The sequence below is a fragment of the Hyperolius riggenbachi genome, chromosome 8 (genome assembly GCF_040937935.1).
Source record: "Hyperolius riggenbachi isolate aHypRig1 chromosome 8, aHypRig1.pri, whole genome shotgun sequence".
NCBI lineage: Eukaryota > Metazoa > Chordata > Amphibia > Anura > Hyperoliidae > Hyperolius > Hyperolius riggenbachi.
The window spans coordinates 268,680,499-268,694,336 of NC_090653.1; the positions used below are offsets into that span (position 1 = coordinate 268,680,499).

The 13,838-nt window shown below is 46.5% G+C and overlaps 2 protein-coding genes across 2 annotated transcripts in view; one reads left to right on the plus strand and one right to left on the minus strand.

The window, feature by feature from the left end:
• The window catches only part of RALGDS (ral guanine nucleotide dissociation stimulator), a 250,641-nt gene that overhangs the window by 224,815 nt on the left and 11,988 nt on the right, over positions 1–13,838 (minus strand). The window lies entirely within an intron of this gene.
• Positions 1–13,838, plus strand: part of LOC137527861 (ficolin-1-like) — a 103,178-nt gene that overhangs the window by 310 nt on the left and 89,030 nt on the right. The gene's annotated exons all lie outside the window — the stretch shown is intronic.

A 13,838-nucleotide genomic window follows, 5' to 3' on the forward strand; every position in this document is an offset into this window, starting at 1 on the left:
TAAACTGAGAGGGATATGGCTGTTTTCTTTTAAACAATACCAGTCCAGTTGCCTGCCGCTGATCTTTGGCTGCAGTAGTAACTGAATCACAGACCCGAAACAAGCATGCAGCTAATCCAGTGTGACTTCAGTCAGAGCACCTGATCTGCATGAGAGAAAGTATTAGAGACACAGGATCAGCAGTCAGGAAACCGGTATTTTTTAAAAAGGAAAAATCCATATCCTTCTCAGTTTAGGTTCCCTTTAAGGACCAGAGACTGCTGGTACCTAAAAATGCTCCTACCGACAAATTGACGCATGGATTTTCCTCCATTCACCCATCACCACAGGTCCTTCGCTCTGCCATTGCTATGACGGGAGAGTTCTGTGAGGCACTCAGAAGCTGATTTCATTGGTTCCTGACCCTGTGATCAATGTGAGCCAATGAGAATGGCTCACAGTAATCACAGGGTCAGGAACCAATGAAATCAGCTCTTGTCTGGCTCACAGAGCTCTGCTGTCATAGCAACGGCAGTATGAGGGGCCTGCGGTGATGAGTGAGCGGCGCAATATGGGGTAGCGGTGGGTCCGTGCTAGTGTGGTAATTGAAACTGACGCCCTGGCAGAGATATTGATTACTGTGATCCAGAAGCGGTTGTTAAACTATGCCAAGTATAATTGTGCCTTATTAAAACAAAAGGCATTTGCAAATTTCACCTTCCCATGGACACCCATAATGCATCACTTCAGGATGTTGAATGAAGAGGCAAATTGACAGGGCTGGTGCTACTATAGCAATTGCCCCGGGGCTCCCCAGGTCTCTTCCCCAACTTTATTTTGGTCCTCGAGGCCCATGCAGTGTAGTGACTCACCTGTTCTTGCTAGCGCGTTTCTCTACAGCCCAGGGGCATTGCTAGCCCCAAAGATCATTGGTCTCAGGTCTATTCTGGGGTGCCACGGATGTCCCCCAGACAGAGTAGAGGCACCACAGCACCCAGCATGGCACCACACAGTACCCAGCATGCCCTACAGAAGCTCCACAGCACCCAGCATGGCACTACACAGCACCCAATATGGCATCACAGCACCCAGCATGGCATTATAGCACCCAGCTTGCCCCATAGAGGCACCATAGCACCCAGCATGATACCATAGCACCCAGCATGGCACCACAGAACAGCAATGGGGGGGGGGGGGTATGTTTGGTGCTATAGTACCATGCTAGGTGCTGTGATGCCTTTATGGGGGCATGCAGGGAGCTGTAGTTCCTCTACGGGGATATGCTGGGAGTTGTGGTGTGGTGGGAGCATGGGAGGGGGACGACTAGACGGTCAGGGAATGGGTTATGTCAGGGGCCAGGTTCATTTTGTCCAGGTAGAAGGCATTGTACTTAGAACTGGCCCTGTAAATGGAATATATTTATGTGCTTGTCAGTGTCCACCCAAAACTTCTGGTTTATAGGAGACCTTACTCATTTTGCAGAACCATATAATACATCTTGCAAGCCATTGTTTTGTTTCAGGCTGTATTGATATCAAATTACAACTCATGATTAGTCACAGAGGAGGAGGGATTAGACGGGCTAAACTCTCTAAATACATACAGGGTGCATTTCTCAATACTCTCCTTCTGTCCTGTGCAAGAGTTCAGGTCCACATTAAATAAGGGAAGCAAGAGGCGCTGAACTGACACAGGAGGAAGCAACTGACATAATAGAAAAAGGGCAATGTGAAGCTATGCCCAAGGGCTGTAAATCTGTCCCGCACAGCATCCTAGGGGTTAATGTATAACTGGCTTCTCCATTACAACCTCAGATTACTGGAGCAGCTCCGAGCCCCTCCCGATTTGCAGAAAGTAGGTCACATGTCATTCCTTTCACTGGGCAGCTGCAGCCTTGAAAGTGAGCTTGACAGAGAGGGAGGGCTTATTAAAGCAAGCACAGAAGACAATACTCTGCTCTGTCTGTCAGACTTCTCAAACGCTGATAATGACCGCCACCAAAACGGCATAATGGATCAGATATTTATAGCTACATTAAGAACAAGTGACACCCATGCTAACCTACAAATAAAAAATACATATATAAGTAGATAAATACTATTTCTACTTACATAACAGATGTATTGCACTGTCCACGTTATGATTCCTGTGAATTGTATAAAGGAAAAGCAGAGAATCCTATTCTAGACAGTTTCCATTTTGGTTACATTTGAATGAAGCTAATCCTGACATCATTTCCTCCCTCACTCTTTTTTCCTCCTCTTGCTAATTGTGTATCCGTTACCCGCCCTCCTCCCAGAGTCTTCAGACACTCCCACTGAGGTCTATACTAGGAAGTGCACTTCCTTATGTCATGAGAAGGACGGGGAAATAAAGGGAAGAGGAGGAATATATTATAGATAGAAAGATTCCCCAGCATGCAACTGTTTTGCCAGCCAATGGCAATGGCAATTCGAGGGCCAGTGCACCTAAGGTATGTGATAACTCCAAACTATAACAGCAGAAACGTTTTGAAAGTTTTGAATGCAGGATTAGCATCTTTATCACTTAATACACTCAGACCAGTTGCTGTTGAAATTTGATTTTATGGTGACAATCCCGCATTACACTGCTACATAGTTAATTAGGTAAAAAAAAAAATACATGAATAAATTGTACCCTCTCAGAAACCCCAACTGTTTTGGGCCAGAGGTGTAACTACTGGGGGGAATAAGTCCCAGAACTAGATAATACACAAGGCAACTTAGGCAGGTGCCTAGGGACTGGAAAGTGCCTAGGGGCCTGGCTGACCCCAGTCTATACCAAAAGAAAAAAAAGGCAGAGGGTCGGCAGGGGTGGGCCAAAGCTTCTATTTTGCCTAGGGCCCCATTTCACCATAATGCATCTCTGATTAGTCCCTGCAGCTGCAGTTCATAGCGTCCATGTTTGTTTTTGACCCCCATACCATGGTCGTAGGGGTCACAGTGGGGGGAATGGTAATGAAGTATAGTCCCCTGTATAGGAGGAAGGGAAGGTTAATTAGTTGGGGACCCTCACAGCTCTCAGCCCCCCTGTGATCGTAGGGGCTGCTCCCCTTTAGTTACACCCCTGGGGACTACCTAATACTGGGGCACATGTGACTGTATTGGTGGGGAGGGGGCTACCTAATACTGGTGCCCATCTGACTATACATACTGGGGAGGGGGCTACCTACCACTAGGGGGAACACCTGGCTATGGAAACTGGGCATGGAGTCTTCCAAATACTGAGGGTACATTTGCTACTATATTGAGGTGGTCACAATTTTGGGGGGATGCACTTGAAGTCTCCGCCTCTAGTGCTGAAGAACCTGTCCTGGCCCTGGTGGTCAGTATTACGCCTGACTGATTGAGCCTCCCCTTCCAATTGAAGCATTCGTTTTGTGTGGGTTTAATCCTAAGGCCGGTTGTACACCTGGCCTGTGCATTTGCATTTGTAGTGAGATGCCCCGCCCATGCCGCATTGCACCACAACGCACAAAATGTCAATCATATGGCCCTGGGGCAGAGTGCGCCGACAGCGCTCCCCCACCACATGTCCCTCGCTGCTCCTTGCCCTGTGATGTACTTCCTGTTGGACAGGAAGTACATCACTGGGATTCCCAGGTTTCCCTGCGCATGGGCCGCACCCTGTTAAAATTTCTACGTCGTTCATTGACTTAAGCTAAATACTCATCTAGCAACAAAGGAAGAGGGATCACAGCGATGTCCCATGACAATGAGAGTTATACGATACATCTTCCTGCCGGCGGGTATGCGCGACATCACAAGGTATGCGTGACATTACACGACGGCACAAAACGGTCGCGAACTAGACTTCAAGTGAGCGCGGTACTTTGCGTAGGAGTCATTGAGGATCTTAAAGATCCCATCTGCCATGATGGTTGTTATCGCCGTGCGACGCTAAACGATGTTCGCATGATTGTGCGCCCGCCTGTACCCACATCGCGAGATTGTGGAAATGACCGGTCGTGGCTCACAAAAAACCTCCAGTCATTGGGAAAATCATCAGAAAAATGTGGGTACGGGCCTTTACATTACTTCCGGCACCTGTGTTACCGCGGAAATCCCACAGTAACGCGCTGTTGACTTGGGAGGCGGATCGGGCGCTTCTGCCACAGCGCAATGCTGTAAGTGTGCTAGGCCCCATTGCCTTGCATTGTAGTTGTGTTACCCTGCGGTAAAACAGGATAACGTAATGCAGGTATACAAGGCGAGTGTAAAATGGGCCTTAATTTCATAAACTTACCTAATCGCCATAATAGGGCCATTGTAATTATCTTTTCTATAAGGGAGAAAAAAAATCACGAAGTGTTTGTGAGGTTCCAGAAGACTGAAGGGAAGAGGAGTGGGAGAGCGCTATTATTCCGAAACAACACGCTGATATATTTAGCACAGAAAAACTCCCTGACAAGCCCAACTATGAAAACTTTCATAATCATTACGGGCAATTTCGCTGTACTGATAAAGAACAGCCAACATCAGCAACTACCAAAAAATACCCTGGAAATTTCACTGTCACTTTCTTTCATCTGACTAGAACAGTAGAACAGTAAAACTAGAGAACATCTGTGGTTACCCACAATGCACCGCTACTGAATATGCAAATGTATGCCCTTAACCACTTTGTCCTCCTTGACATATAAAAACGTCAAGGAGGACAGGCGCGCTCCCGCGGCCGATCGCGCGCGTGCATGCGCACTCCCGGCCGCGGATTCGGTAGCCACGGAATCAATGTATCGGGCTATGGAGCCCGATCACTGATTCCTCTCCCCCGCTGAAAAAGCGACAGCTTCTCTCGGAAGCTTCGCTCTTTCTGAAGCTGTGTCCCTCTAAGCGTACATTGTACGCTTAGAGTGACGTCATGTAAACAAACTCGAGATTGCCATCTTGTGGCCAAAAAGCTGCTCCTGCCGCCTGTCCCCCCCCCCCGTATACATTACCTGATGCTGGCTCCCGGGCATCTTCTCCGCATTGCACGGCTGTGTTCCGGATCCATTACGGCGCTTCCTGTGTTACTCCGTGACCAGGAAGTTCAAATAGAGCGCCCTCTATTAGAACTTCCTGGTCACTGCAGTGACACAGGAAGCGCCGGGATGGATGGAGCCGGAACAGAGCCGTGCAGCACGGAGAAGACGCCCGGGAGCCAGCCTCAGGTAATGTATACCTGATCGGATCGGCCGCCGCTAGCGACGCGCACTTTACCGGCGGGCGATCGAGGGTAATTTCCCGCACGGCGCGATCGACGGACCGATCCGATTTCGGGAGGAAATCGGATCGGCGGCTGCGTTTACCGTGAACGATTGGCAGCAGATTCGATCTCAGGATCGAATCTGCTGTCGAAACGGCCGGGAATCGAACCAGTGTATGGCTACCTTTACAGTAAAGTGGCTCTTAGCAAAATGTACCCCCCAAAGAAAGCCTAATTGGTGGCGGAAAAAACAAGATATAGATCAGTTCATTGTGATAAGTAGTGATAAAGTTATAGGCTAATGAATGGGAGGTGAACATTGCTCGGATGCATAAGCTGAAAACGACTGAGATGTTAAGTGGTTAAAGAGGAACTCCAGTGAAAATAATGTAATTAAAAAAGTGCTTCATTTTTACAATAATTATGTATAAATGATTTAGTCAGTGTTTGCCCATTGTAAAATCTTTTAAATCCCTGATTTACATTCTGACATTTATTACATGGTGACATTTTTACTGTTGGCAGGTGATGTAGCTGCTGCATGCTTTTTTGGCAGTTGGAAACAGCTGTAAACAGCTATTTCATACAATGCAGCAAGGTTCACAGACAGGAAACTGCCAAGAGTACCTACTTTTCTTGTTTCTTGTGGGAGGGGTTTCACCGCAATATCAGCCATACAGCGCCCCCTGATGCTCTGTTTGTGAAAAGGAATAGATTTCTCATGTAAAAGGGGGTATCAGCTACTGATTGGGCTAAAGTTCAATTCTTGGTCGGAGTTTCTCTTTAAAGCCAGGCTTACATCCAGAACTGCTGGTGTATAGCAAGCCTATAGCTTTAAATTTTACAGAACCACATCAACCCCAAATGCAGACAGCCTGTTTCTGACTTTCGGTCCTCCTCAGTACATGGCAGGGATATAGGGCTTAGACCAGTACAACAGAGTAACCAACAACAGAATAACCAAGCCTTACTGGTCCAAGCCCTATTCCATAGAGCCATATCAATCCATGCCATGTACTGAGGAGGACCGAAAGTCAGAAACAGGCTGTCTGCATGTAGGCTTGCTATACACCAGCAGTTCTGGATATAAGCCTGGCTTCAGGGGCATAAGAGATAATTTGCATATTCAGTAGCAGTGCATTGTGGGTAACCACAGATATTCATTTAAAGCTGAATTATTGCAAGTACCTTCTGTTTTAAGAAGGCAAATCACACCAAGAATAACTTTTAAAGGAACACTTTTTTGTTACAACTGATTCAAATTCAAAATACTGCAATAAATCTGCATTGTGTGTACTTCCTGCTTTCATGGAAGCAGACATATTGTTAAAGGGGAACTTCAGCCTAAACAAACATATTGTCATTAAGTTACATTAGTTATGTTAATTAAAATTGATAGGTAATATAATCTCTTAGCCACCGTTTTAAAAGACCAGGCAAATGTTTGTGATTTAATGGAGGCAGCCATCTTTTTCATGGAGGCAGCCATCTTTTTCATGGAGGCAGCCATCTTTTTCATGGGGGCAGCCATCTTTTTGGTTGAAAGGAGGTGACAAGGAGCAGGAGACACAGTTCCAACTGTCCTGTGTCCTGATTACCCCTCCCAGCTGCGCAAGCTAAGCTTTAAATCTCAAATTCTAAATTGAAAAACAAAAATTTGCACAAAAACAGCAGAGAACAACAATATCAGAAATCCCATCATGCTTTGCACAGCATCAGGGGAAAAATTCCCGGGCAGTTTTCTTCTGTGCAGCTAAAAATGAGGCTTGGGTAAGAAAAACAAAGTCCTGATGCTGTGAAACTGTTAAAGAAACACCAGGCCTTTTCAGTGCTGCTGAGTAGATTTTTAGTCTGGAGGTTCACTTTAACACCCTGTATTTACTAAGTAGCTCTCTGCTGTGGCAGTCAGCTGACACAGTTGAGGGATCAAATTACAGCTTGTGCTTAGTCACAGATGAGGGAGAATTGGACAGGCTAAATTCTCTAAATCAGGGCCGGGCCGAGGCATAGGCTGGAGAGGCTCCAGCCTCAGGGCGCAGTCTAGGATGGGGTGCAGAATTTATTCAGCTGTCATTCCTAATTGTGTTTGAAGCAGAAATAAATAAGAAAAGGGGATACATGGCAGTGACTGCAAGCCAGATAACTAGATATTAAGGTGTTGGGGAGGTTGTTGGCCCTGTGGCACCTCTTAGTCTAATAGCAATCAGTGTGTGATGGCTGGGGTGTGGGAGGGATGGAGGGGCGCACTTTGGTGTCTCAGCCTTGGGTGCTGGAGGACCTTGTCCCGGCTCTGCTCTAAATACATACAGGGTGCATTTCTCTTTGTTTTCCTTCTGTCCAAGAGTTCAGGTCCACTTTAATTGTGTCCTAAGCCCGGAGTGTAGCTTAGACACTTAAATGGGAATATAAATCGTAAGTTTGCTAGGCCTTTATTGTTAAACCCCGTGGGGCTGGGCAGAGAAAGTCAAGATATCTAGGTTGCAGACTGCTTCCCTGTGGCATGACGGAGGCATTGCAATATAACTAGATACATAAGGGATATACATATCTTTACTTACTGCTGTGTCCTGGCTTATGTAGTTATGACACAGTTAACAACTAGTGGTGTTTGTAGAGGCCCATTTTGAGTCAATTCCAATTTAGAGTCCCTTTGCTTTCATTTTGAATGTAATTTTGATTACGAGTGGAAACAAAGTTCCGTTTTGAGTCCAATTACGACTCGGAATTACGCCAATTACGCAAAATTTTCAATTTGAAATTTTGCGTTTAATTATACTCCATTACTGACGACTTGATTGGTTAATAGGAAAGCCCCCATACAAGCTAGCATCACTAAATTTACAGGCTACATCAATCTACATTTGCAGGGATTTTTCTAAAAAGACCTTGTAGTTTTTGAGAAAATCTATGATAAAGTTAGAGGAAAAAAAGTCTATGTTTAAATGTGGTAAAATGACAATGTAATAACATGTATATTAATTTATTTTGTATATGTTCAGAGTGTGGGAAATAAAAATAAAATGATGTGGGGCCCCTCCTTCCGAGCCTCTTTAACCCCTTGTCCCCCTTGCTGGCTGAGATAGCCAGAATGCAGAGCCCCAGCCACATGGGGCTACGCACCCTGAGCTATGCCAGCCCACATGGTCCATGTTATGGGGGGCTTTCCTCCTCAACCACCACACCTATCGTGCCCACCCATGCCGGCACCCTGGAGCACCCACAGCACCCTGATATGATAATGGCTCGGGGGAGCGGCGTGTGTGGCAGTGGGTGCATGGAGAGCATCACAGGGTGCAGTGGGTGCTCCAGGGTGCCAGTGTGGGTGGGTGAGATAGGTGCAGTGGGCGGAAAGGAGAGTGGGAACACTGCAGGGACGGAGCTCTAGTTATACTAATTATATAGCTCTTCAATCAAGCTGTCATCTCAGAGGATATTGGCGTGGGACATTTCCAAGTATATTGGCGTGGGAACACTTTTTGTTAATTAAGAACATTAACCTCCCTGGCGGTAAGCCCGTGCTGAGCACGGGCTATGCCGCCGGGAGGCACCGCTCAGGCCCCGCTGGGCCGATTTGCATAATTTTTTTTTTGCTGCACGCAGCTAGCACTTTGCTAGCTGCGTGCAGTGCCCGAACGCCGCCGCTACCCGCCGATCCGCCGCTATACGCGTCGCCGCAGCCGCCCCCCCCCCCCCCTAGACCCCGTGCGCTGCCTGGCCAATCAGTGCCAGGCAGCGCCGTGGGGTGGATCGGAGTCCCCTTTGACGTCACGAAGTTGATGACGTCGGTGACGTCATCCCGCCCCGTCGCCATGGCGACGGGGGAAGCCCTCCAGGAGATCCCGTTCTTTGAACGGGATCTCCTGATCTCCGATCGCCGGCGGCGATCGGAGGGGCTGGGGGGATGCCGCTCAGCAGCGGCTATCATGTAGCGAGACCTCGTCTCGCTACATGAAAATTTTTTTTTTTTTTTTAAAACGTATTTGCTGCCCCCTGGCGGATTTTGACAAACCGCCAGGAGGGTTAAAGGACCTTAATCATTGACACCAGAGACCTGTGTAGAGGAGGAAGGGGGGGGTCACTAGACACCAGGGAACTGTTTAGGGCTCGAAGAGTGGGGCATTAAACACCAGGGAACTATTTAGAGGTAGCAGGGGGGCCACTAGACACCAGGGAATGGTATAGGAGAGGGAGGGGGCATTAGACACTAGGGAACTAGTAGGGAGGGAGGTGGCTACTAACCATTGAGATTGGCCTGTGACTTGGCTACAATGTTCAATTTTGGCCCACTTTGTATTTGAGTTTGACACCCCTGCCCTACACTTCAGGCAGACTGTAAAATAACTGCTGGCAGAGGGGTGGCGCGTGTGGTAAAAATGCTTAACTAAACTTCGGGTTAAATGTAAATGGCGAATGATCGTTGTTTGCCACAAACTGTCTGCCAGCGAACATGCCCATCACTGCTGCAGACCAAAAATAGAAGGCAATATGAAACAAGATGTGGTTATAAAATGAAGCGATTGACTCAGACTGCTGCGTAAATTATCATTTTGAATTCTTATATTTATCACTTTCTGTATTATGGTTATTTGCAGCAGAGAAAGGGGTTTTAGGGTTAGGCATCAGGAAGGGGGGAGCTCAGGTTTAGGCACCACCGGGGGGGGGGGGCCTTAGGGTTAGGAACCACCAGGGGGGTCTTACGGTTAGTCACCACCAGGGTAGGTCTTAGGGTTAGGCTCCACCAGGGGAGAGTCTTAGGGTTAGGCACTACCAGAGGAGGACTTAGGGTTCGGCTCAGGCTCCACCAGAGGAGGTCTTAGGGTTAGGCACCACCAGGGGGGTCTTAGGGTTAGGCACCACCAGGGGGGTCTTAGGGTTAGGCACCCCCAGGGGAGAGTCTTAGGGTTAGGCATCATTGGAGGGAAGAGTTCGGGTTACAGTAGGGTTAGGTTTAATTGTAGTAAAATATTGGTAATATTTACCAGTTTTATTATTCCATTTCAGATAAATATGAAGAAACCTTAAAAATATTGTTATAGACAACCTTTTTAAATTTCGGCTATACCTATCCTTTGTTCCTTGCACCCTTATTTGATGTATGCGTTCCGACTATTGCTAAAATCAGATCGTAAGCGATTTTCTCATGCTCTGCAAACTGTGTTGGTCAGGTAGTTGCAAATCGTGGTGAGATAGCGCATTTGGGATTGTGAGTGAAGGTCCTTAAACTATCTGACTGGGAATGAGTAATGTTGTGAGTTAAAGGATACCACAACTGACATGTGGCATAATGAGATAGACATGGGTATGTACAGTGCCTAGCACACAAATAACTATGCTGTGTTCCTTTTTTTCTTTCTCTGCCTGAAAGAGGTAAATATCAGGTATGTAAGTGGCTGACTCAGTCCTGACTCAGACAGGAAGTGACTACAGTGTGACCTTCACTGATAAGAAATTCCAACTATCAAACACTTTCCTAGAAGAAAATGGCTTCTGAGAGCAAGAAAGAGATAAAAAAAAGGGGGAAATTCTTATCAGGAAGTGACTACAGTGTGACCCTCACTGATAAGAATTTCCCCCTTTTTTATCTCTTTCTTGCTCTCAGAAGCCATTTTCTTCTAGGAAAGTGTTTGATAGTTGGAATTTCTTATCAGTGAAGGTCACAGTGTAGTCACTTCCTGTCCTGAGTCAGGACTGAGTCAGCCACTTACATACCTGATATTTACCTCTTTCAGGCAGAGAAAGAAAAAAAGGAACACAGCATAGTTATTTGTGTGCTAGGCACTGTACATACCCATGTCTATCTCATTATGTCACATGTCAGTTGTGGTATCCTTTAAAGACAAATCCAAGTCAGACATCAGCCCTCGTGAGCTCAGGCAGGTCTGTGCATTACACAATGCCAACACAGCAAGTCCCATCAAGAACATTCTCATTTGCCATCATGACATCTGCTTAGTGCATCTTGGGTTTACCATTTCAGCGCTTTTGAAGAAATCCTGGAGAATGGCTGTGATAACGCCCTGCACTGAGTCATTTGGCACTTATCACAAGTGCCACTAAGCCTGCTAATAGCCTGACAGCAGCCTGAGGTTGACAAGGCACACATCACGGATGTAAAAAAATGCTGATCTCATCTATAATTAATAGGTGAGGGAAGAATACACTGCTAATTCCCCCCTAATTGATGTCTGGAGAAAGCAGGGAGCCCGGTTCGGTGTCTTGGAGTCTACTGCCCTCTAGTGGGAACTTGACAAAGTGCATCTGGCACAAAAGGATGCCAAAATTGCAAAGATATTGTTAACGCTGTCATTGAGTAATGAATGTATTAACCGGCATTTTAATGCAATTAAAACAGTATAATCTCGTTATAGTAAACTCTGATATAGTAAACATTTGGGTAAGGTAAACTAAGTGTCCAGGTCCCAGCCAAGCACCATGATAAGTATATGGGAGTAGTAATGCATGGTATAGTAAACCCTGATATAATATACAGTAATTTCTGTTTAGAGGCGTAACAATAGACCCTGCAAGGGATGCAGCTGAAGGGGGGTGGGGGGGGGCAGAGGCCACAGGGGGCCCTGTCCTGAGAGACTAACAACTAAGGGCAAGGAGAGAAAAGTCTTTCTGCTGTCTACACAATTGTTCTAATGGCTGCATCTGCTCAGCCACTGATTAGGGTTCATACAACGTTTTGCAGACAAAGATTTGTACACAGTCCCTACTCCCTGCTGTGCAGCAGACTTTTCTGTACAGCGCCCAGCCCCCAACCTCTCTACCCCTCCCCAAGTGCTGTGTACTGTGTATGTGGGAGAAGTCTGCAGAGCCAGTTCTGCTCCATCAGAGATGGACAGAGTGAGTGTAATAAGCTGAGGCTAGGAGCACACTCCTCTGTCTGTTTTCTGTATGCGTTTTCTGCACACACTGGCCCATATGTTATTAACTTTTTCTACAGAGTTTTCTCCTAGGGTGAGATTTTCAAATTGTCAATAATACTGTATACCTTTAAATCCACGAGCAAGCAAAAAAATGCTCAAAATAATTTTGATAGTAATTTTTCAACTCCTTTTTGTACTTTTTCAACTGCAAAATAAGTTGTTAAAAAGTTATTTAAGATAGAAGATGAAAAATGATGTCCTAGGAGAAAGAAAAATACGCGTAGATATGTGGCAACATGTATTTTTGTACGCGTTGCGGTCCACAACAGTGCTAACTGCAGTAGGGAATGCGTCCAATAATACACATGGCGGCCGGCCGACTGGTGAGTCGTCAAAAACGAAACTAAGTGACAGCGGGGGACCAGAGGATTCCAGAGCGGCTCCGAGGGCACAGGACTGCTGCAGGGGGCTGGTAATAGCCCCAGGTAAGTGAAAGTCTTTATCCCCCGTTCAGTTAAGGTTCCCTTTAAATACTATTCCCCCACCGAGTCATAACTATCCGGAGGGAGAAGTAATAAGGGGTCCAGCAACCGCTGGTAAGTGAACACATTTTTGTAACTATTTTCGTTTCTTTTCATGGGACAACACTGAAAATATGAAACTGATACAATGTGAAGTAGTCAGTGTACAGTTTGTACAACGTTGTAAATTTGCTGTCCCTTCAAAATCACTCAACACACAGCCATTAATGTTTAAACTGCTGGCAATAAAAGTGATTAAACCCCAAGCAGGGCCGGTTCTCTCATGAAGCAAGGTGAAATATTTACATCAGGCTCAGAGATTAAAGGGGCATGCTGTTTGTACTGTGTTTACACTAACAGCATGCAGTCAAATTAGGAGGAGAGCGAGGTGAAGAGGTCATCATTGGGGAAAAGCAGCTGGTTGTGCTGTGTGAGGAGTCTGACAGTGAGTGAGGAGGGGGGAGACAGGAGAGCTGCAGTGTTTCATTTGACTTGCACAACAGAAGGGAGGAGGTGGCACTGCTGTCCTGACTAAGGAGGAATGGAGTGGCTGAGGGAGAGCAGTTTGTTTGTCACAGATTCACAGCCAGCCAGTGTGCTATTGTGTTGAGCTGCAGCATGTCATGTGAGAACAAAAAATGAAGCAGAGTAAATTGCTGGGTTCTGTGTGATCATTCCAAATCAGAAGTGGAGTGAGGGGCGCATCCTCACAAGTTTGCCTAAGGCAGCAAAAAGTCTCAAACTGGCCCTGACTCCAAGTACAGAATGCCAAAATTCTACTAAATGGCCTCGATTCATAAAAAGCAGTGCGATAAAAAAAATCTGGGAGGGAAAATACTGCACTCGGTATTTTTCCGGTCTGTGTGCTAATTCATAAAGATTTTCACTGCTGCCTTTGAAGGTCGGTAAATTACCGCTGCCCATTGAGCGGTAGAGTAGAGCAGTGTGGCAATATCTCTCTTTTGCCCTGCACAGGTGATTCACACAGACTTTCCCTGCCTGCACAGATGACTCACACAGACGACTCACCCAAAATGCTCTCTGCACAGATGACTCACACAGATGACTCACACAAATGGCTCTCTGCACAGATGACTCACACAGACTGCTCTCTGCACAGATGACTCACACAGACGGCTCTCTGCACAGATGACTCACACAGACGGCTCTCTGCACAGATGACTCACACAGACGGCTCTCTGCACAGATGACTCACACAGATGACTCACACAAACGGCTCTCTGCACAGATGACTTAC